This window comes from Leuciscus leuciscus, assembly GCF_965113295.1.
Source record: "Leuciscus leuciscus genome assembly, chromosome: 16".
Lineage (NCBI taxonomy): Eukaryota > Metazoa > Chordata > Actinopteri > Cypriniformes > Leuciscidae > Leuciscus > Leuciscus leuciscus.
In genome coordinates, this window is record NC_138740.1 from 15114644 (window position 1) to 15138499 (window position 23856).

A 23856-nucleotide genomic window follows, 5' to 3' on the forward strand; every position below is an offset into this window, starting at 1 on the left:
AATCAAGAAGTACCAAAAATCTCTAAAACTTACCAAATTGTAGAGTTGTGAAGAGCTTGCAGCAAGTGCGTTCAGACTTCAAGGATTCAGAAAATTGTGTTGATTTTTAATCTACTGGACTGACGTAGAATGTTTAGGATCATTTAAATGTAAACAATACTTGATATCAGCAGTAAGCCAATTAGAGCAGCACGAGCTCTATGTTACATGTATTATATGCTTCTCCAATTACCATTATCATCTTCATTTATTCCTCTATGTACAGAGATGGGCATAAATACATGGAAATACTGTGTGAACATTTTTTAAATACAAAATACTGTGTGAAATAATGTAGGCCTATTTAAATACAAATACAGTATTTTGTATTTTGAAAATACACAAAATACACGTGAAATTGGCCATCCAGTGCAGGGATAGGTCACAGTGAATGAAGAAACTACATAGGCCTACTGACTTTTCATTCCTAACCACATCTCTGCCCTTTCTTTCTTTCTTTCTTTCTTTCTTTCTTTCTTTCTTTCTTTCTTTCTTTTTTTCTGGCAATTACAAATAGGCTACATTTATGCAAAATAGCAGCCATTTATTAACTTATTTCTGGTTACAATGTAGTCCTTTTTGTTTATAATTTTTTTATACAATAAAACTAAAAGCTGGAGATTTTCTCCTCCAGCTGTTCTCTCTTCTCCTCTCCTCTCCTCCTCCAGCTGTTCTCTCCTCTCCTCCTCCAGCTGTTCTCTCTTCTCCTCTCCTCTCCTCCTCCAGCTGTTCTCTCCTCTCCTCCTCCAGCTGTTCTCTCTTCTCCTCCTCCAGCTGTTCTCTCCTCTCCTCCTCCAGCTGTTCTCTCCTCTCCTCCTCCAGCTGTTCTCTCTTCTCCTCCTCCAGCTGTTCTCTCCTCTCCTCCTCCAGCTGTTCTCTCCTCCTCCAGCTGTTCTCTCCTCTCCTCCTCCAGCTGTTCTCTCTTCTCCTCCTCCAGCTGTTCTCTCCTCTCCTCCTCCAGCTGTTCTCTCCTCTCCTCCTCCAGCTGTTCTCTCCTCTCCTCCTCCAGCTGTTCTCTCCTCTCCTCCTCCAGCTGTTCTCTCTTCTCCTCCTCCAGCTGTTCTCTCCTCTCCTCCTCCAGCTGTTCTCTCTTCTCCTCCTCCAGCTGTTCTCTCCTCTCCTCCTCCAGCTGTTCTCTCCTCTCCTCCTCCAGCTGTTCTCTCTTCTCCTCCTCCAGCTGTTCTCTCCTCTCCTCCTCCAGCTGTTCTCTCCTCTCCTCCTCCAGCTGTTCTCTCCTCTCCTCCTCCAGCTGTTCTCTCCTCCTCCAGCTGTTCTCTCCTCTCCTCCTCCAGCTGTTCTCTCCTCTCCTCCTCCAGCTGTTCTCTCCTCTCCTCCTCCAGCTGTTCTCTCTTCTCCTCCTCCAGCTGTTCTCTCTTCTCCTCCTCCAGCTGTTCTCTCTTCTCCTCCTCCAGCTGTTCTCTCCTCTCCTCCTCCAGCTGTTCTCTCCTCCTCCAGCTGTTCTCTCCTCTCCTCCTCCAGCTGTTCTCTCCTCTCCTCCTCCAGCTGTTCTCTCTTCTCCTCCTCCAGCTGTTCTCTCCTCCTCCAGCTGAACAATCATCTTCTGATGTGACCACTTTTAATGAAAAATGTACGTAAATTTGATAAACAAACTACATTTCCTACATTTATTATACATTTATTATTATAAAAATAAAAATAACTGTTTCTATTTAGGCTTTTAATCAACCTGTGTTTTAGTTAACATTGTACTTAATTTAACTTAAGGTTTGATATATATTTTTTACATTCAGAGATATATTTCACATACTAAAATTAAATAATACTGTTGTGCACTACATTATAGTTATTTCAATTACTATTTTTACCTCATACATAGGCATAAGGGATGCCTGGGGAGGCAAAAAATCACATGTCCTGCTGTCTCGAATGGGGTCCTACAAACTTTTTTACTGGGACATTGTGAGGACAGCCCCCAATGGAGAGCTTGATAGTGAGGTGAGCTTAATTGAATGACTGACTTTTCTACTTGGATTGTATATAATTTATCCAAGGTAATGCTACATACTCTTACTCATTTATCTGTCTCACAGGTCATCAATGCATACAGAGCCCACACAGTAAAAATAAATAACCAAATAAGAGACAAAAAGGCTCTTCACATTGATTCGTTTGAAATGACACACATATGGGAGGGAAAAAACTCAAGACTGAAGGTATGCACATGGACAATGTTTTTTGTAGGGCTTTTTTTAGTGGATTGTAATTTAATAGATTTTATTAACTGATTTTATAAATAATTATTATCAGTTTTAGTGTGATCCAATAAAGTACAGTGTAATTTGGGGAGCCTGGTCACTGGATATTGGCGGTAAGACCAAGCACCTTGCTCTGTGCATTGCTGACATTTGTTGAGAGCTACAATATTACAAATAGCTGTAAAACATGACTATAATGATACTATACAATAATATGTTGTAATATAATAATCTACAGGCAATCTTTCCGGCTGAAAAAAGGAGCCTTGTGTTGGATCCCTTGGGCAATGGTTCATTCAAAGTCAAACAGTGTTTGGAGTCCACAAGGTGATTGTTGTGTCCATATATGCAAGTTGTTCCCTTTTAATTACAAAACTAAAATATGTGTAAATATGTTGACATAATTTTACCTTTGTCTTGCCTTTTCAGGGCCTTCGTCAGAAAACGAGGCTGCAATGTTTCCAGGTGGACAGCCAACACAGCTCCACACAGTCAACAAATGGACGGCACTTCATGTGGTGTATTTGTTCTGAAAGTAAGTTTGTTTTTGTCATTCTGTGTCCACTTTATTATACTGGTGTCTACTTCATTATAGCAGTAAAGTATTTTAAAACAATAGTTTGCTGGTTTATATAGTACCTATGTATTTATTTACTATGCACTAACAAATCAGTTCTAAGCATGTGTCATATTAGTATGCAGAGAACATTCTGGCAGAGGAGCCTCTGACGTTTTCGAACAAGACCTCAGCAGTAAAAGAATACAGGAATCAGATAGCCATGACACTGCTGAATGAGAGTGGTACGTTTTTTTAATTATGTACTTTTGATTAATAATTAATCTTATACCATGGTCAATGTGAGCGGCTGCACAATCGAAGTGCACAAAATATCACTTGTAAGTCTTTAATTCAAGAACTCTCAGTACAAAAATGTGTGAAAATTCAAGACAAAGAACTGAACAGAACAGAACAAGTAGTATAAATACACAGGAGATAATGAGGTAATTGAGACAACAGGTGAATGGGATAACTAATCAGACACAATGGGAAAACTGGATCAAAAGACAGGCACTGAACTAAAACAAAATAAAACATAATCAAAACATCAATGACAGCTTTTACTGTAACTTGTGCTGGCAAATGACCATGGTATAAGCAGGAAAATCCAAAGTGAGCTGTGCATTAAACAATCTGAATGCACTCCTCTGAGCCTCTTTGCCTCTGTCATGTAGCTAGCAGTGGATTATCCCTTACATACAATATGTTATTTAAACGATTAACACATTTTTACATTTATTGATAAGTTACATTTCTTTTCAATGGTAACCAGATGACCTTACCGATTTGTGTCACCATTGTGGGGAGAAGAATGTGGAGGAGAAAGGAAAGACAACACCTTGGGTAAAAAAAAAAGAGGAAGAAGCTATTTTTTAAATAAAGAAATCCATCATAGGGCTCTGATCATTCTGGGCCTGGCCTGTCTTTGCTAGAGTAGGAAATATATGCATCACGGGTATATGTAACTCATATTCACCCTGAAAATGATCATTATTATCTTTGTTGATACAGATCCAGTGTGATATGTGTGCCCGGTGGTTCCACGTGCAATGTGTTGGAGAGCCCGACCCCAAGAATTTCTACTGCTGTGCAGCATGCCAACTTTAAGTTTTCCCTCCCCTCGCTTTTTCTGTTTGTAAATAGTTTTAATATATGAAATCATTTCTAAATATTTGCTTTCCCTCCCTTTGCTCATCATATTTGTAAATAGTTGTAATGTTTGAAATAATTTTGAAATATTAAAACATTTCATAAACTATTGCAAATGGTTTTATTTAAACCATAAAACACTGCCTGTCCAAAAGAAAAAATAAGTTGCAAGTAAATAACATCACATTCATTATGGGTGAAATAGAGGAGGGTAACAGAATTCGGTGACCTTTAAAATAGCCTTATCAGATTTGGTGACCCTATACTGTATATCTGTTTCTGTTCATGTCAGCCCAAAATGATTTCTACTGTAAGAAGCTGAAGGGTTCAGACATCATCAGACAGAATTTGGAGGATTTCACTTTCATTATGGGTGAAATAGAGGAGGGTAACCTTTAAAACAGTTTTGTTACAGCCATTTTGAGTGAAATTATTGTAATCATTCTGTGCATTAATGTAATAATTTACAAAAAAAAAAAAAATAATAATAATAATCTTGTATTGTAGTACCCTCCCTCACCGCCATACTCATTAACTACTAGTCTGCAAATTAAACATATATCCTATAAAATAATATCCAATTATAACATATTATTCTGAATAGCAAAACAAACGGAGAAAAAAAAACTTTTCAAAAACGTGCACGGACGTCAGGGTCGTTCTCGCGTGAATGTTTAATGAACAACACGGAAACACACGTAGTAGGCTACTCTGAAAAAAACACACATTGAGCTCAATCTGGGCAAGCAAATAATCATTTATGGTGTAAATAACCAGCATTTCTAAACAAACGTGTCGTAAATAAATACCTCACCTTTGGCTTATATCAGAAGTTACGCTGTTTGCGTAGATCACGCAGCACAGTGACGTCAACCGCGCCCACTACGGTTACATATTATGACGGTCACAGAATCTGGTTTAACACTTGTGTCGCAGCGGTTTAACAGTCAACCAACCGTGTAAAATCGTTGTCTTCCCTGGACTTTGATAATTTGACCGCAAAAATGAAACGAGTCTATCCATCGGGTGCAGAAAAAGGGAAAAATAAGAAGGATGACGATGAGAAGAGACAAGTGCAATGTAAGTTAATTTTTAATAACGTAATTTAAGTTAAGGCTTGGTAACGTCGCTTCAGGCGACTCAGGCCTAATATTAATAGACACGTCCTTAATATAACTGTTAGTTATTATTATTTTATCTTACTTAATTTGCAAGTTGATGTTTAGTCATTAATAGAGAGACTAGAGTAACTAATGAAAAAAGTCGGTAGCTGGAACTTGGTGCAGCTGACGTTAGCTAGCTGTCCGTCAATTATGCTGAATCAACATTGCTTACACTAACGTTAGTTTTGGGAAAAAAAATCTTTTTCTCAATAGACACTTATTACAATAAAAATAGTTGAATTAGTGACGAGGCTGAATCCAACTTATTCGCAGCTTCTTAATTGACGCTATCCGTTCCACCTTAAATGACGCGAACTCCCGCGTTTGCTGGCTTCTGCAAAGGACGCTCAAATTATGCTGGGTAACGTTACACACCAAAATATTTTTTTTACATCTTATAAGATTTTCAAAATGTGATAGACCACAAACATGAGGACAAAAAATCCTAGATTTAAGCGTTTTGCTCCTATAGTGCGAACAGATTTTCAACCAGAGTCTCGACTGTGAACACAGGAAATCTCGCAAAATCTCGCGAGACTTCAGAATAAGCATGGCGGATGATATGCAGGAAGAAATTGCGATGATAGTGTTTGGAATGATTTTCACAGAAAATTCACGTAAAAAAAAAAACATTGTACCCACCATTATATATATAACCTTTTATACAGAAATATATTCATTCTTTATTGTCTTTATTTTATTCTTTATTGGATTTATTGTCTCTTTAGAAAAAGTTATTTAATCCCTCACTGAACCCTTAACACTCAGCTTCCAGTGTGTGTGTGTGTGTGTGTGTGAGAATGACCGTGTCCTCCATCATCTCGCTTTCTGATTGGATATTGTTTTGTTTCACGTGATAATCTCCAGAGCGTTTGTCCTCGGGCTTGTCCTTACGATTCGCGATCGGGGCGGCTCCGACGTTCTTCCGAGCAGGTTCGGACACTCTTAACACACCTCACACCAGTGTTGTAGTCGAGTCACCAATTGTCGAGTCCGAGTCAAGTCTCGAGTCCCCGTGTTCGAGTCCGAGTCCAAGTCCGAGTCACCAAAGAAGAGACCGAGTCGAGTCCGAGTCGAGTCACCATTACCTGAGTTCGAGTCCGAGTCGAGTCTCGAGTCCCCAGTGTTCGAGTCCGAGTCGAGTCATCAAGGTTGAGTCTGTGTTATATTTCAAGACTGCCAACATTTCTCTACTCTGGCACCTTTAAAGAGCTGATATAATTATAAAAGAGGGTCTACATTAAACAAAAATGACACCACTGTGTTGACAATTATAAATAATAAATACAATATAAATAAATATAAATAAAAAATTTGATTTCAATAATGTAGGCTATTAGTAGGCTAAATGTTGAAATTAACATTAACAATGCTGTAGAAGTGCAGTTTAATAATAGTAGCCTAAATGTTAACTAATGTAGTTAACTAGAGTTTAATAAATGGAACATATTGTAAAGTGTTACCGATTTGTTATACACCGATTCAGACGTCTCGTGAGTTCGTTGTTGGACAGATGGTCAGTTGTTTTAACCATTCATTAAAGTGAATCGTTCAAAGGAGTCATTAGTTCGCGAATCGGACGTGTCATTAATGGACGTGTAGCCTATACGGCACGCCTTGCGTGATTATCTCGGCAGTTTAGGACAGGACAAGGTTTGTGTCAACACAGAAAACATTTCATCACTAGATAGGTCTTTTCGTTTATTGAAATTGTGGCTAATGTCAGCTGAATGTGCGGAACGCTTTTCAGAGAAGATAAGGCAAACGTTTTTTGTTTTTTTTCAGCACAATTCACACCTCGCGGTAATTCAGGAGAAAAAAAATCTCTGAATGATCTACGTGAAACTTCGGTCTTCCGACCTTTTACTATCGTGTCAATTGATTTTGATTAATATGCGTGAGGAGGGAGCACCGCTCGTGTTGTTTGAAGACGGTGAGAGCGCGCGCGCGGCTGGGGCTTTCTCTCTGCTCGTTCATATATGCAGGAAAAAAAGATCCCGTCCGGTCTTGGAGCCCAAAACAGGAAAAGTGTAACATCTTATATCAAATTTTAAATCCTATTTAGTCAGAAACTTCATCCAACGTCATTCATTTGATGAATGCTCAAGTCCGATTTTATATCCTCGAGTCCGAGTCCAAGAACGAGTCATCAGTCCGCGAGTCCAAGTCAAGTCACGAGTCCTGAGAATAGAGTCTCGAGTCGGACTCGAGTCCAGAGAATAGGGACTCGAGTCGGACTCGAGTCCGAGTCCAGGACTCGAGTACTCCATCACTGCCTCACACCAAGGGAAAATCTGATAAAATAATCTGTTGAACCATCAAGATAATCGGGACATAGCTAGGATTGTCGGAAGGGGGGAAATCGGCCCAAAATCAGCCCGATTATCTTTTGGTGTGTACCCAGCATTAGGGACCGTGCGGCTTTTCTCTTTTTCACGTTTTTAAAGGGATTGTGTTACTTTTGTGTCTATTTTCAGAATAAAAGAATGATAATTTAAAAAAGAAATGCAAATAACACTGATATATTAGCGAAAATGGACTGTAAAAATATAAGGCACATACATATAATTAGGCTACACAGTATTCTTTAATTATTGTACGTCATCTGCTCAATTAGGGACCATGTGGTTTTTCACTTATTCACACTTTGTAGAAACTCTGTTTGTATTGTTTATATTTTCAGAAAAGAATAATAAACTATTTTGAAAGGTAAATAACAAATAATTATAATAATATCTCACGTAATAATTCTCTTCCGTGAGCACTTAACCTCATAAAAAAATAAAATAAAAATCTTTTCCAGTAAATTCTCGCTTATCGGGCTTATGCTACTCTGAATAATGCCTGAACTTCGTATTTTGAGCACTTCTTGCGTTGTTTTTGCCTCTTCACGATGACTTGCTTAATTTAGTCCCAATTTGTAAGTTGCTTTGGACAAAAGCGTCTGCTAAATGACTAAATGTAAATGTTATAACACAAAATGACTGTAAAAATATAATTAGACCTATATAATTTTTTAATTATTGCAAATAACATCACTTGAATGCATTTATAAATCAATTGTATATAATATAAAATAAAATAAAATACAGATTTCAATTTCACGGGGTAACTAAAGATTATGCTCCAGCTTGGATCCGGCCTCATATGACCCAGCACCTTTGAATAGATGAAACCTACCCCTGGAAGGACTCTAGGACATCAAACATGGATGATTATACAAAATTATAATTTTATCATTGCTTTAACATGCACATTAATTTAGCTTAAATGCATATATGATATTTGTAAATACTATAATTTGTGGTATCTTATAGGCTAACTGTACTGTCTGATGTCATCTCATAAAATGCTATACAAACTCTAAGCACTTTTTATTTTTATATGAATTTTTGGACTTGGCACATTACACAATGCACAAAGAGCCGCCTATTGCATTTTCTGCACAATTCACGGCGCTGTTTCTCGGCAACCTCAGAGGGTGCGTTAAAGTGGACATTATCCCATTAGAGGCACTCCAACGAAATCCACATTTTAAGTGTGGAAAAGGGAAAAGAAGTTCAAAGATCGAGACTCCAGCAACACCTGTAGTATATTATTCAACAACTTTATTGAAGATTTTTTAATACTTAAGATTTTAAGCCGCTTAGAGGACAGAAACAGTTAGTGCTGTTTTAAAATTTACAAAGCATTCAGACGGTAATAAAGTAAGATGTAGAAATTTGGCAAATCTGTAATCTTTACTTTTACTTTAATAAGCAGTAAAATAATTGTGGGCAATCATGTTAAAAGAGGTACAGATGAAATGTGTAAGGGTTAGATTGTATACAGTTGCTGGTTTGCGGTGGCAATACTCCATTATTCACTGCAAGACAGGGCCCCAAAATTATCCTGCTTAGGGCCCCCAGATTTACAGAGCCGGCCCTGCCTATGAGCATATCAATGCTTTGACAATCATAAATTATAAATAAATGATAAAACTTACTCATAAAACTATAAACTTGCTCTGTAACTAATATACAGTATTTACATACAGGTCCCGCTGTGTGATACTCCGGGCTCCATGTGACAGTGATGACTCAGTGTCTGGGCTTCTTTCTTCGGGGTTCCTCATCCTCAGGCAGGGGCTCTTCACTGATGTTCACGTCGATTCGAGGAGCGAAGCTTCTGCTGGTTGTGGAGAAGCTCTCGGTGATCCGGACACGTCCATCAGGATGCTCCGTCTCCTCCAGTGATGGGCGGTTGAGTGCCTCCCACAGTCGCTGCTTGATCTTCCGTCCAAGTTTAAGGCTGTAGGGACGCTGCTGACCACTGGGCGTCTTCATCATGGGCTCCACCACAGAGCGGTAGATGTCCTGGTAGGCCTCTACGCTGTAGCCGTGGATGGAGATAGGCTCATCCTGCTGACGCACGGCCACTGAAGAGACTGACACTGCTGGACGGATGTCAGGAAGGACAGCAGCGTTCTTCAATTAGCGTTCTTCCAAACCCGTGGGTCTTCGAGCTTTGCCAGAGATGCAGCTGTAAGTGTGATCTGACCAGACCAACTTAACAGCTGCCAGCTGTGGAAGCTCACAAGGGTCCGGACTGGAAGAGACGCCCTCCTCCACCAATCCCCTCAGGCGTGCGGGAGGAGCCCAGGTTCTCCGTGACCGACGCTGCTCCATGATAATGAATCAAGAAGTTCTACAAATCACTAAGACTTACCAAATTGTAGAGTTGTGAAGAGCTTGCAACAAGTGCGTTCAGACTTCAAGGATTCAGAAACAATTGTGTTGATTTTTAATCTACTGGACTGACGTAGAATGTTTAGGATCATTTAAATGTAAACAACTCTTGATATCAGCAGTAAGCCAATTCATACTTTGCACGTGACGTCACAAGTACTGGCTGGCGGGCAAGAACGTCGTTCTCCAACGAAACCCAGTAAACTAATCAAGGATCTTGCCAGGACGTCGCCAGTTTTACTATACAAAAGTTGGTGTTTTGAGGTGTAAACGACATGCCAGATAGTTGTTGTGCGATTGGATGCACTAACCGCAGATGAGATAAGCTAACTGAGATAAGCTAACTAGAGATAAGCTAGAGATAAGCTAACTGTACGTTCACACCGCCGCCGGCGAGAAATGAAAAATGAATGACTTCTGGGCACTTTGACGCTCTCGCCGGTGGCGGTGTGAACGCACAGTAACAGCTGTCGTCTTTTGCTAACAACAACAAAAGTGTGTGATAGGTTGTTTTGAGGTTTGTGATATCTATGGTTTTCAATGAGAACCAGAGATGACCCAACAGTAGAGGATTATTTACGGAGGAATTATTACTGCTCGATTATCTTAAAAAACCTTGTCTGCTTTACACAATTTACCTTGGAGTTAATCCTAGTCCATAGTTATGCAGCTAGCTCGCTAACAGACTTGATAGCTACTAGAAAGACCTGGAACTATAGGACTCTACGTTGAAAATACCCGTTTGTTGCCCGCCAGGTATCCATGGTAGTCACGTGACTGCAAAGTATGAATTAGAGCAGCACGAGCTCTATGTTACATGTATTATATGCTTCTCCAATTACCATTATCATCTTCATTTATTCCTCTATGTACAGAGATGGGCATAAATACATGGAAATGCATTTAAAATACAAATACAAATACTGTGTGAAATAATGTATTTATATACAAATACAGTATTTAGTATTTTGAAAATACACAAAATACATGTGAAATTGGCCATCCAGTGCAGGGATAGGTCACAGTGAATGAAGAAACTACATAGGCCTACTGACTTTTCATTCCTAACCACATCTCTGCCCTTTCTTTCTTTCTTTCTTTCTTTCTTTCTTTCTTTCTGGTAATTACAAATAAATGTATGCAAAATAGCAGCCATTTATATACTTATTTGTGGTTACAATGTAGTCTATTACTTTTTTTTTTTTTTTTTTTTTATGTACAATAAAACTAAAAGCTGGAGATTTTTGTGGAGTATCATTCATCAGTGCTTCTTTTTCCACTCCAACGTTCCAATAATTCCTGCCCACTAAAAGCTGCACGGATATTTGCTTACCCCACAAATAGATAGAAAAAGTTCCATCGATTCAGACTTTATATCATCGCTATGATATATAGTGTCATATCACCCAGCCCTAACATGCAGTAATGCTTCAAACACATTTGACAAGCTAGTTGATAAAAATCAACTATTCTTTCTTTTTCTCTTTCATGTTAACTGAAGTGAATAATGCACTATTTTAACTTTAATCAACAGTAGACTTGATCATGACATTCTCACCTTATATAAAAAACAAAGAAAAGAAAAAATCCCTGATCCAATGTTGAGCTAGTAAATGTCTGAACTAGTTGATGCACAAACTCAGTATCCTGATAAAGAGGTTGACTGGCAAAAAGTATTTTATGTATTTTGAAAATACAAAAATACTCATCTTAAATGTATTTAAATACAAATTACATTCGATTTTTTCCAAAGGCTTCAAAATACAAAATAGTATTTTTTATTTCAAATACGTATTTTAAATACATGTATCTGAAATACTGCCCATCCCTGTGTATGTATACATGTATGTATATATACTGTATATCACTCATCTTTGTGTGTATGTAGTGGTGTTTGTTAAGGCCAGCACTGGGTTCATGAATGAATCTGTGTGTTGAAATTCATCTTTAAAGTGAACATAGCATTCTTGCATTGACTCATTTCTTTTGTTCACTAAAGTGTCTTATTTTGTTCAGTGCTCGACTGCTCTGGTGGCTTCTCCTGCCTCCACAGACTAGAGCACAAGCCGCTTTTATTGGAGTGCGGCCGGCCTGTGAAGAAGCATTTGGTTGGTTGTGAATCTACTAAATAAATCTGTTTGGAGTCTGATTAAATCCTGTTGGAGAATGAATATTCAGATACACACACATATAGTTTTTTACATTTTTGTTTGTTTTATTTTTCATCCTTTTCTTGTTCTTTTTCTAGCCTGGTAAATGTCCAGTAGCTGACCAAATAAAACAAAATATCTGCTCAAATTATAAAATTAATTTGGTTTTTAACCTGTGTCTTGATTTTTGTAATTGCAGACACCAAGGGCGAAAAGAAACTTAAAGTTTCTTTCTAGAAACATTGAGCAGCTGAAAAGAAGAAAGCAAAGACACATTGTAGGTTACGCTAAGATTTATGTAGTGATCGTCAATCATTACTGCCATTTGATTTTTCTCCTATAACAAAAGAAAATGAACAAATCATTTTGATTTATTTTAAAGCGTGCAAGTATATTCTTTGTTTACTGTGTTATGTTTGCTAACTTGCAAATCAATAGATATGTATTGTCTGCATCCACTAATATCATTGTTGGCTAGTTAAATAATATAATAATTCATAATATCTAGGGCTGCAACTAACGATAATCCATTAATCTGTTGAATATTCCTTCACATAATCTGATAAAAAGGCTGATTTTATTCTATATTTTTTACAGAAAAAATGAGTATTCCACATCTAGCTCTAAGCACTGAAAGCTTTTAAAGCAAATAGAATATGTATGTGTGTAAGTACAGTATGTGTTTGTATATGTGGCGCTGCATGAAGAAAATTGTCATCATCTTCATCATCATCTGCCACTCAATCATGATGTTAAGTTAAATTTTTTTTATTTTATTTTTTTATTCTTGTAATAATAATAATATGTTTATTACCTCATGAAGACTAATCTGGATTTTGATTGTTTGCCCATTGTCTTTCACTAACAGATATTTTGGGTCTTTTGATTTTTCACACTGCTATTCATAATTAAATGACCTGCTTGTCTTTTTAATCCACTAGCTGTTGTGTAACTCAAGGTCTGTGCTGTGATCTTTCTCACCAATATACTTTTATTCTACTAAAGTGTCAATTGCCTAATTGAACTACATATAAACTATGAGAATACACCTGAACAAATCTGTCATGTTGTTAAAAAGACAGACAGTAGAGGGCGCTGCTCACTCAATGCCAGTGGCTCTATCAACTTCTACAACTCCTTCCTTCTGTGACTGATTTCACCAAGTGCAACATGTTCCTGGATCAACATTCCCATCAACCAATCAGGGTTGAGGGACAAGTTTATTTTATGTGAAGTGTAAGCTTACAACTAGGGTTAGGAGCTTCTACATGTTATTCACCTATCAATTCAGAAAGCAAGTTTATCTTACCGTCAAACAAACCCTGAAGGCCTGCACTCTCGGAAGATTAAACCAAACCTTGCTTAATCGAGGCATGCTGGTTTAAAAAAAAGTGTGTGGGAATAATTAGTCAACTCAGAGTATGTTCACGGTGAACACACTAAATATTCTCAACAGAGCGACGATTCAACATGAAATCACATTCTCTAACGTTATCTTCTCTACCGGACGAAGACGAGGTTGAGTAGACTCGTTTTCTATTCTAGTAGGCTGCATAGTATGTGCATGGGGAACATTACTGTAACATAAAGTGCTACCGAAAATTATGTCATCATTTACTCAAAACTCTTTATTTATGAATCTAAAGAGACGGCCACCTTACACACAAAATAAATAGCGTATGCGTGAAATGTGGCTAGCAGTGTGCATCTTTCTCTCTCCAACTACTAAAGGGTTCAGTTTGACACCCATATTAAAATATAATATTACTCCATACTACATAAAAATATTACTCCAATAGTAAAACATCTCAATTCATGCATAATTGTAGTGTATCTCTGGCTTGGGCTCTTGATTTAGACTGCTGTGTGTGTCTGATAGAATAAATGGAGGAGGAAGAGAGAGATGTGACAGATGTTCTTCAGTCTGAAGAGAGAGAGGATCTACAGTCTGCACACACACGAGCTGGACTGGTAAGGAGAAATGTAGACTAGTAGAAATACTGTACAGTACTGAATAATCCTTGTATAACTCACTCTTCACTAAAATACTATGTTTAATGGCCACACACAAACAAACAAATGAGTTGGGTGAATCTCACAAAAGCCCTAATCGTATGTCATAAAAATGTATTATATTTTCCATGAATAATTTTGTATTCTTTTACATTTTTAACTGATTATTCTCTTTACTGTGACAGAGTTTTTTTGTATATATTATCAAACTGTTTATTTTTATTATTAAAAGTGCAACAGATATTACTGTGATAAATACTGTGATAATACAATTTAAACAATCACTTTTTGGCATTAAAGTAATGAGTATAAGAATCTCATAAATTTTACTGAATACAAAGTATAATTTCTATGGTTTTTGGTGAAATACGACTGGGGCTTTTTAGACACTTTTGTTTTTTTACACTTTTACCAAAATGCTTGCATCATTAAATACTAAATAGCAATAAATAAATAAATCTGAACTGCAAAGAATAATTGTAAAATATCAGCTGTCAATGTTTTGTGATCAAACGATTTATTATTTTTGTATTGTGATGTATCAGCAACCGCAAAAACTCAAAATCTAAAGAAAATGCAGATGCACAAGTGCTTCCGTCAGTCATTCATTCGGGACAAGTGGACAACTTAGTTATACTTGATCAAAACGGACATCCTATTCAGTATGAGCGTGTGGTAAGGACATTGCACTATGATCCATCACCATAAACTACAGGCTATTACTCACACTAGAAGACATGTGTATTACCCATGTACTTGACTCAGTCACCAGATATACCAAAATGTTATATGAGCTTGACCTTATGTATTCCACCCATTAAGTCATTTTGAACGATATATTTATGACAGTTTTTCCCCACCTCAAAGACAGATGCATTTTTTCAGGTGATCGTGAAAGGGGAGAATGGACAGTTGTACGGTGTCCCATCTGTGTCTATAGGGGGACCTCAGATGTTACTACCTCACGGTCAGCTGTTGAAAGTAGCAAACTCATCTGGTAATGAATTATGTTTTTTATTATTAAATATATTACTGAGTATTGCTTTTCTAATTATACACACACACACTCACTGGACACTTTATTAGGTACACCTGTTCAACTTCTTGTTTAAGGGATATTTCACCGCTGGAAAGATGAATGTGTATTTAAATTGGATCATTTATGTAGCAGAAATGTGAAATTATTTTAGAAGTTTGTGCCTTCTAGAGAAAGAAAAGCCAGAAAATGTATTTTTGACTCATGTGGATGAAAGACAACAATTCCCAGAATGCACTTGCTTCGCTGCCCTACGAGGCCACTCCCAAACCACGCCTACCGGTTACAAAGGGCAGTATCGGAAGAAATGATACAATTAGGCTACTAGTTGACTCGAAACTGAAAAGACGCCGTTTTATCGTGAGATCCCGCTATGGGCGGGTTGAAAACATGCGGATCTAGCTCTGGCCAAAAAAGTCTCAGATGACGCAAAATTAAGATTACGATTTTTGCGTCATCTGAGTTTTTTTTCCAGACACACAATACAGAAATCTCTCGTCTCGGGGGGACATGAGGGAGGGAAGCACGGCCTTTCGATAATACTACCGGGTTTCTACTGATACAAAGCTTAATGCTAATCGGTGAAGTATCCCTTTAACGCGAATATCTAACTCTAGCAACTCAATGAATTTAGGCATGTAGACATGGTCACGATCTGGTGAAGTTCAAAATGAGCCTCAGAATGGAGAAGAAAGGTGATTTAAGGAACTTTGAACGCGGTGTGGTTGTTGGTGCCGGACGGGCTGGTCTGAGAAATTCAGAAACTACTGATCTACTGGGATTTTCACACACAACCATCTGTAGGGTTTACAGAGAATGGTCAGAAAAAGTAAGAATATCCAGTATATCCAGTGAGCAGCATAGAGCAGTTCTATGGGTGAAAATGCCAGAGTTCAGAGGAGAATGACCAGACTGGTTCAAGCTGAAAGAAAGGCAACAGCAACTGAAATACCACTCGTTACAACCAAGGTCTGCAGAAGAGCATCTCTGAATGCATGTAATGGTGTGAGGGTATTTTCTTAGCACACTTTGGGTCCCTTAGTACCAAGTGAGCGTTGTTTAAATGCCACAGCCTACCTGAGTATTGTTGCTGACCATGTCCATCCCTTTATGCCCACAGTGCACCCATCTTCTGATGGATACTTCCAGCAGGATAATGCACAATGTCACAAAGCTCAAATCAACTCAGATCATTAGTTCCCTACACTCAAATGTCCTCTAATAAAGTGGCTGGTGAGTGTGTGTGTGTGTGTGTGCATATATAATAGAGTAGTTAACATCTAATAATGAAGAAATTCAATAGAACTAATAAAATAAACAGAAAATGAAAAGAATAATGAAGAAAATTGGTTGCTGTCCGGATCTGCCATTTCTTTCTGTTCTGTTAAATAGGAATCTTTGTGGAGAAAAGACAGCAGTCAATCATCACATCCACAAAAGACAATGATGGCACCCATAGTTTATCTGCACTAGCGGCTCAGAATGTCACTGGTATTACAATTTCGAAAAAATGGTCAGTAAACCTTGTTTGCACATCATTATATCTGTCACATTCTGTATCTAATCTGAAAGATGAACTTTCCTATTGTGTTTGTTTCTTTTTATTACCATTTTTTTATTATAAACTACATGCTTTTTTTTTTTTACAGCCGATTTGTTTTAAATGTTGAAAATCACTTATTTGAACAGATTTTACAAGTCTTGTGCAAATATGGAGCTGGAAAATATCTACTGGATTGGTAAAAAGCATTCATATGCATATGGAATGGGTTGACAAGCAAACTACCCAATTAAACTCCTGTTCTGGCTCAATTTATCCCTTGCTTGAACAACAAGAAAACTGCTTCAGGCCATGCCCCATTCCTGGAGTTTAAGTGTACCTTAAATTATGGACAGTTTTACTGAAATGTCTTCTCATTTCTTTCAGTTCTCCTGATGTATTTGAGCCCCAGTGAAGCCATTACCACCAGGGGCACCAAACTGGGCTCGTGTGAGGTTTGTCCAGTAGAAAATGGATAAATTGAGGGGTTTTTTGTTTTGTTTTTTACAAAACTTTCACTTACAAAAATTTAAATAATAACTTAAAAAAAGTAGTGTAATATGCATGGAAATAGCCTAAATGCATTGTACTTTTTCTATTGTGCGTAGAGCCCTCTGTCAAACAGATCCATTTACAGCAACACAATCTGGTGATGTCAAGCTAATGTGGCTTGGCGAATCTTTTTTCTGTGTGATTGTTTCATGAGGAACAGAAGATCGGAGAATCGTACCGTGGTTACTGTAACACAGAGGCAGAGCTTGAGGCCGTTCTGCTTCTACACAAGCACCCGCCAATCACCCTCACCAGCTAAACCTGCCACCAGACTCATGTGGAAATCACAGTATGTGCCCTACGATGGCATTCCCTTTGTTAATGCAGGTAATATGGCCCTTTTTGCTTGTGGGATCTGTGGTACGACTTTATGTGAGATACTCTTATTTAAGTCTTAAAGCTGTTTAGTCATGTAGTCTATATGTTATTTTAATGAGTTTTGACTATAATTCAAAATTGGAATTTTAATCGATGTCTGTAAATTTGGGGACTTCTGAATAATGCTAGTGGTATATTGGCTCACAAAATTAGCAAATGAAACTTTAGCAGATACGATTTGTTTGAAAGAAAGAAATACTTTTATTCAGTTGGATGCTTTAAATAAATATAAAATGACAGTGAAGGCATTCATAAAGATTAAGCAGCAACATTTCAATTCAATTTAAACATATTTGAACAGAAGACAGTTCTACCAGAAAGACTCGGGAGATAAATTGATATAACAAGTGCATGTTTATTAACAGCCCAGCAAGCATACATTTATAAAGTTCTTTGGCGTAGGCCCCGTCCTTAGCGCGCAATGCGAGGGTAGCGGAAGCTGCATATCCTGCCTGAAGACGAAGGCAGGGGCGCAGCCGACCCCCTGGAGGTAAAGGAAGGGACCATCCTGGTGGTGGTGGGGAGGATGAAGGGGAAGGTACCATCTTGGTGGTGGTTGGGGAGGATGAAGGGGAAGGTACCATCTTGGTGGTGGTTGGGGAGGATGAAGGGGAAGGTACCATCTTGGTGGTGGTGGGGAGGATGAAGGGGAAGGTACCATCTTGGTGGTGGTGGGGGAGGATGGAGGTAATTGGCAGCGTCAGCATCTGCGAACTCAGACAAATGTAAGTACCAATCTTTTATACTGCGAGTGTTAGCACATGATTGGTTAGAAGTGAGGTAATACATGACGCGCTGATTGAGTCTTCCTGGCAGAACTTAAGCTAAAGCTTTCATTTATTTTGAATTGTAATAATATTTCACAATGTTACTGTTTTTACTTAAGTTTCATTTGCTAATTTTATGAGCAAAAAAATCTTACCAACCCCAAACATTTAAAAAGCATTGTATGTGAATTTATAATTTACAGTGTTGATCTTTTTTGGGGGGGGAAACAGACCAAATCATTATAGAATAAAACAATTTAAGAGATAATTGCAACTTTTTATCTCACAGTTATAAACTTGCAATTACGAGAAAAGTCTGACTTTTATTTATTTTTTAACTTTTATTTGACATTTCTGACATTATATTTCACAAATGCGAGTTTATATCACACAGTTCTGAGAAAAAAAGTCAGAATTGCGAGATGTAAATTCGCAATTGCATGAAAAAAAGTCCGAATTGTAAGATAATTACCCTAGTCACAATTACCCTTTTTTATTCTATGGCGTAAACAAGCTTCCATACTAATTTGTCCAGATTTTTGTTCAATCAAATTGTTTCTAGAACGAGAATGCTTGCAATAGCAAGTTGCATGTCAAGGCTGGACATGCCTTGTTCTTAAGCCTTGATTGAATGCTGTTGTTGCAGATAATGTAATGGTTTTACAATATGCACACAAAGTCATTTTATCTTGATCTTTAATATGGTTTTAAGGGAGCAGAGCCATTGTGATGGAATGCCAGTTTGGTCCACGGAGGAAGGGCGTTCAACCTAAAAAAGGGTCAGAGCAAGAAACGAATTAAAACATACTCTACAAAGCCAAGACAGGTATTACACCCAGCTCCCTACAGAGAAAGCTCACCTGTACCATGACGTGGACACTGCAAACCTGCCTCCACTTCCAGAGCAGATCTGCTTTGCAGAGGAAGAACAAAATGAAGATGAAGAAGAGACAGAGGAGCTGGACAGTGAAGCCATGCAGGATGTCACGATGGAGGATGGGGCGTCCCTACCCTCTCGACTACACCCGCTCGTGACATCAAGAACCACATCCATGAGCCTCAGAAAGCTCTTCAGCTGACGGCGGGACCACTGGCTACCTCAGATACAGAAAACATGTTTGTAAAGCATTAGATTGGTGAGCACAAATATGCCAACCATTGTAGTAAGCATTTATTTGTATGTTTTTGTTGTTGTTGCAGTGGAAAGCAGAGGCTAATAACCGGCTTCCAGAGACTGTGACCCTGACTCCTGCTACTGTGGATGGTGAAATACTGTTGAGATATTGTTTGAAATCCGACATACATTATTAAAACAATAATCTTGGAATCATTCAATACAATTTAGAGAGTAGAGGAAAGGTCCTGCCTCAAAAAGAAAGCACATACCTGTAGTCCAAGTATAAGCATCGTTTACCCTGCCACAGAATCTAGTGTACTGCTGTTATATTGACAGTGTCCCCTCAGAAGGAAGAACTCTTGGAAGAGAGTGACACTCTTTCTCCAGAGGCTGTGCAGCTCTTCAGCTCTCTCACCTCACTGCAGCCCAAGATCTTTGCACATCTCCAGGTGACCCTGTCCTGAAATGATCATTTTTTATATGGATCTATTCATTTATTAAATTAATGCATTAATTGTTTCATTTCTGAATAAATGTAAAAAGTTTCAGGGTGATCAACTGTTCTGATGGTATAATTGAAGAAACAAAAAACCCATTAAAATGAAATGCTTGAAAACCTGATTATTTAATCATTTTTTAAACATTTTTGTTTTGAAGTTGTTGTTAATGTTCCCATAAACTTATGAAAACGTTATTTCATGGCTTTCAAAACCTCTAGTTTTAAACATTGTAAAAACTTTTGTTGGTTAATGCGAACGTTAAGGGAACATTCAATTTTATAATTTTGCAAACATTATGTGAAGGTTACTTTTGAAAGTTCTCTGAAACAAGTTGTACATTTTTTTTTTTAAATTAGATAAACATCCAACTAAAATATTTCAGAAAAAAAGATCATTGTTTTTGTGCTAAAGTTTTGAGAACATTATTTAAAAACATATAACTTTGAACAAATGTTCTATTAACATTAATGGAATAAAAACTTGCCTTTGTGAGAATGTTCCCTGTTGCCTGGGACAAAGCTGGTTGGCAAACTTATCCTTTAAGAGTGCTCTCCTCTTGTCTGATAGGCCATCCAGATACAGCCTGCCTTGTGTCCAGTTGAAGACACTGCCCAACCTACACCCCCACCTCCACCAGAAGCCCCAGAGCCGTCCAGCCCTGCACCTCCACAGCCTGTTCTGCTGAGTCCGTCCCAGTTCCTCCAGTCAAGTGGCAGTGCTGGTGAAAGCATATCTCTATGTGACCCCCCCGACCCTGCTCGGCATGAGCCAGCCGGTGAGTGTGACCTCGGTGACTAATGCCAGAGCTGAAGGTGGCATCACACAGATCTTGTTGGAGGACGGACAGGCCATTCCAGTGCAGATTGTGGACCCTGCAAGCATAGGTAAGTACATGGCAACACAGAAATAAAAATAAAAAAATCTAAATTGAACCAATTAGAATAATGAAAATAACATCATAACCTGTTGTTTGTTCTTATTGTTCAGCTTTGACTCCCTCAGCAGACGACACTTCAGTTAAATAGGAGAGTGGGAAATCTATGGATGTGTCAGCAGAAATACAACAACGAGAAAAGAAAACAAATGTCCATTTCTGTGACACCAGCGATTGACGATTGAGCTCTTTGACCAATGGAGGACTGATTCAGTGTTTCAAGTACAGTATTATGATAACATGAACTCATGCAATATTTGTTTCCATTTCCTGTTATTGCTATTTTAATTTATTACAGTGGTGACTGGAGGAGAAAAAAACAATTTCTCAAAAGTATGAATGAGATCAAAATTAAATATTTAAAGCGATTCTGTTGCATTCTATTCACACAAAAAAACTATTTCACAACTTTTTATAAGAATATCTTAGGAGTATTTCTGCAGGTATTTCTACCCTTTGAATAGAAGCCTAATGGATCCTTGCGGTGGAGCTTTTTAAAGTCCCCCTGTGGTGAAATTCAAGTTTTTAATGTTGTTTATTGTCAGGAATCAGTCAGGCTCATTCACATCCACAACACAAAGATCACACTCAATACTAATCACCTGCACCTGTCATCAATCCCAGCAATCACTGAGCACTACAAAGGAACACACCTCAGCTCCAGTCGAACCTTGAACTAGGAAAGACCCACTAACCTGCTCTCTGTGCATTTCAGACTATTGTTCCCGAACTGTTCCAGTCTGTTTCCACAGTACATCCTTGTGATACTTACCTGTGATACTTGTCCTGAGATCCCACATTCTCCTTGGTGTCCATGCTCTGTGTTCCTCGGACTGTGTTTCATGCCACATTCAAGCCTGCCGTTATCTACAAGAGAAAAGACGATCATTCATCAATGTTATTCTCACAGTATCTGTTTATGCATCTGAATTTACCTGCTGTCCAACGAAAGCTTCATTAAAAGTTATTCTGAATCCTTCTAACCTTGTTATCCGAGTGTGCATCCTGACATTTATATGTCTATGTGGTGTTTTTAATATGCTTTAAGACAAACCATGTGAAAAAATCGCTGGTGTTTATGTCACAAACTACCTTGTAACCAATCAGATCAACATGTGATTGTCAATGAGTGGATCTCTGAGCTGGTTTGCATATTTATAGAACCGGTATACTAAATGAGGCAAGGGTGTAGAGTTACATTCAAGCTATTTTAAGGCATGACAAAAAATTTTTTGAAGGACAAAACAGAAGAACAGCAGAAGAAGAACAGTGTCTGTTTATGAAGTTCAGATTACTATGATAGTTTACCTGTGAATAGTAATTGTTGTATTTTATCATTTTCTCTGCTTACCTGTGTTTACATGATCTTGTGCCTGAATTTAGAAGAGAATTATTTCATAATTATCAAACATATACAAGAATGTAAGAAATTATAATATTAGCATTCCTCTGATTTAATTGCCCGAATGCTTTTACAAAAATGCTGAAGAAAGAATGCAGCCTTTGCTAATATTAAACTGTTTTACCTTGTTCTGTTCGATCGGTTGCTTCCATTGATCCATTGATGACTTCCACAAATAATCAGTTTTTCTTGAATCCTGAATTTTCCATTGATCCATTGATGACTTCCACAAATAATCTGTTTTTCTTGAATCCTGAATTTTCCATTGATCCATTGATGACTTCCACAAATAATCAGTTTTTCTTGAATCCTGAATTTTCTTCCATTCAGGGACCGCTGATGTTGTTGTCGTTGTAACAAGACAGTGATCTTCTGCCAGGAACATCAGGTCAATCTTCTGCTGTCCAGAATCAGGTGGTTTGTCTTCGTCTGGCATCTCAGCTGAGACCTGTCCACTATGGGTGACCCTAGCAGTAGTTGTGAAGTACCAGTGGCGTAGCTCTCAGCATCACTGATGCACACAAGCCCTCACAGCACGTCAAGCTGCAAACCGTGTGAGGGACCCTAACCTTCCCTAACCTAAGCAACCGCATATCAACCAACTAGGCTACTCTAAACATCCTGACAACCACATAGCAATGCATGAAAAACCACTCAGAAGAGTCCAGCAACCGCAAAGCAACACGCTAACAACCGCGCAAAATACCTTGGCAAACGCATGTCAACACACAAGAAACCATCCAAAACATCCCAACAACCGAGTAGCAAAACACTAACAACCACTTAGAACAACCTATGAGCATATCAATGCTCTGACAATCACCAAAAACATCCTGACAAACTTCACAACAATGTGCAAAACAACTCTAAAAAATTAAACTTAAAGTTACTCATAAAACTCTAAATTATAAAACGTACTCATAAAACTATAAACTTGCTCTGTAACTATATACAGTATTTACATACAGGTTCCGCTGTGTGATACTCCGGGCTCCATGTGACAGTGATGACTCAGTGTCTGGGCTTCTTTCTTCGGGGTTCCTCATCCTCAGGCAGGGGCTCTTCACTGATGTCCACGTCGATTCGAGGAGCGAAGCTTCTGCTGGTTGTGGAGAAGCTCTCAGTGATCCGGACACGTCCATCAGGATGCTCCGTCTCCTCCAGTGATGGGCGGTTGAGTGCCTCCCACAGCCGCTGCTTTATCTTCCGTCCAAGTTTAAGGCTGTAGGGACGCTGCTGACCACTGGGCGTCTTCAGCATGGGCTCCACCACAGAGCGGTAGATGTCCTGGTAGGCCTCTACGCTGTAGCCGTGGATGGAGATAGGCTCATCCTGCTGACGCACGGCCACTGAAGAGACTGACACTGCTGGACGGATGTCAGGAAGGACAGCAGCGTTCTTGAAGTAGCGTTCTTCCAAACCCGTGGGTCTTCGAGCTTTGCCAGAGATGCAGCTGTAAGTGTGATCTGACCAGACCAACTTAACAGCTGCCAGCTGTGGAAGCTCATAAGGGTCCGGACTGGAAGAGACGCCCTCCTCCACCAATCCCCTCAGGTGTGCGGGAAGAGCCCTGGTTCTCCGTGACCGACGCTGCTCCATGATAATGAATCAAGA

The 23856-nt window shown here is 38.6% G+C and overlaps 2 long non-coding RNA genes and 1 pseudogene across 3 annotated transcripts in view; 2 read left to right on the top strand and 1 right to left on the bottom strand.

Annotated features, from left to right (window-relative positions):
• Positions 1-23856, bottom strand: part of LOC309478286 — an 86813-nt gene that overhangs the window by 59381 nt on the left and 3576 nt on the right. Inside the window, exon 2 of the long non-coding RNA XR_014198923.1 lies at positions 4180-4356. This is a non-coding gene — a long non-coding RNA (uncharacterized lncRNA). The remainder of the gene's footprint in view (positions 1-4179; positions 4357-23856) is intronic.
• LOC309476834 lies at positions 4902-12338 on the top strand. Its single transcript, XR_014198391.1, has 2 exons — positions 4902-5043; positions 11870-12338. It is a non-coding gene; the product is annotated as an uncharacterized lncRNA (long non-coding RNA).
• Positions 13802-21002, top strand: LOC309477529 (calcium-responsive transcription factor-like; annotated as a pseudogene). The gene is made up of 11 exons: positions 13802-13974; positions 14562-14691; positions 14902-15013; positions 16445-16565; positions 16980-17056; positions 17305-17471; positions 19002-19345; positions 19458-19553; positions 19743-19855; positions 20474-20790; positions 20894-21002. The product of its transcript is annotated as a calcium-responsive transcription factor-like (transcript).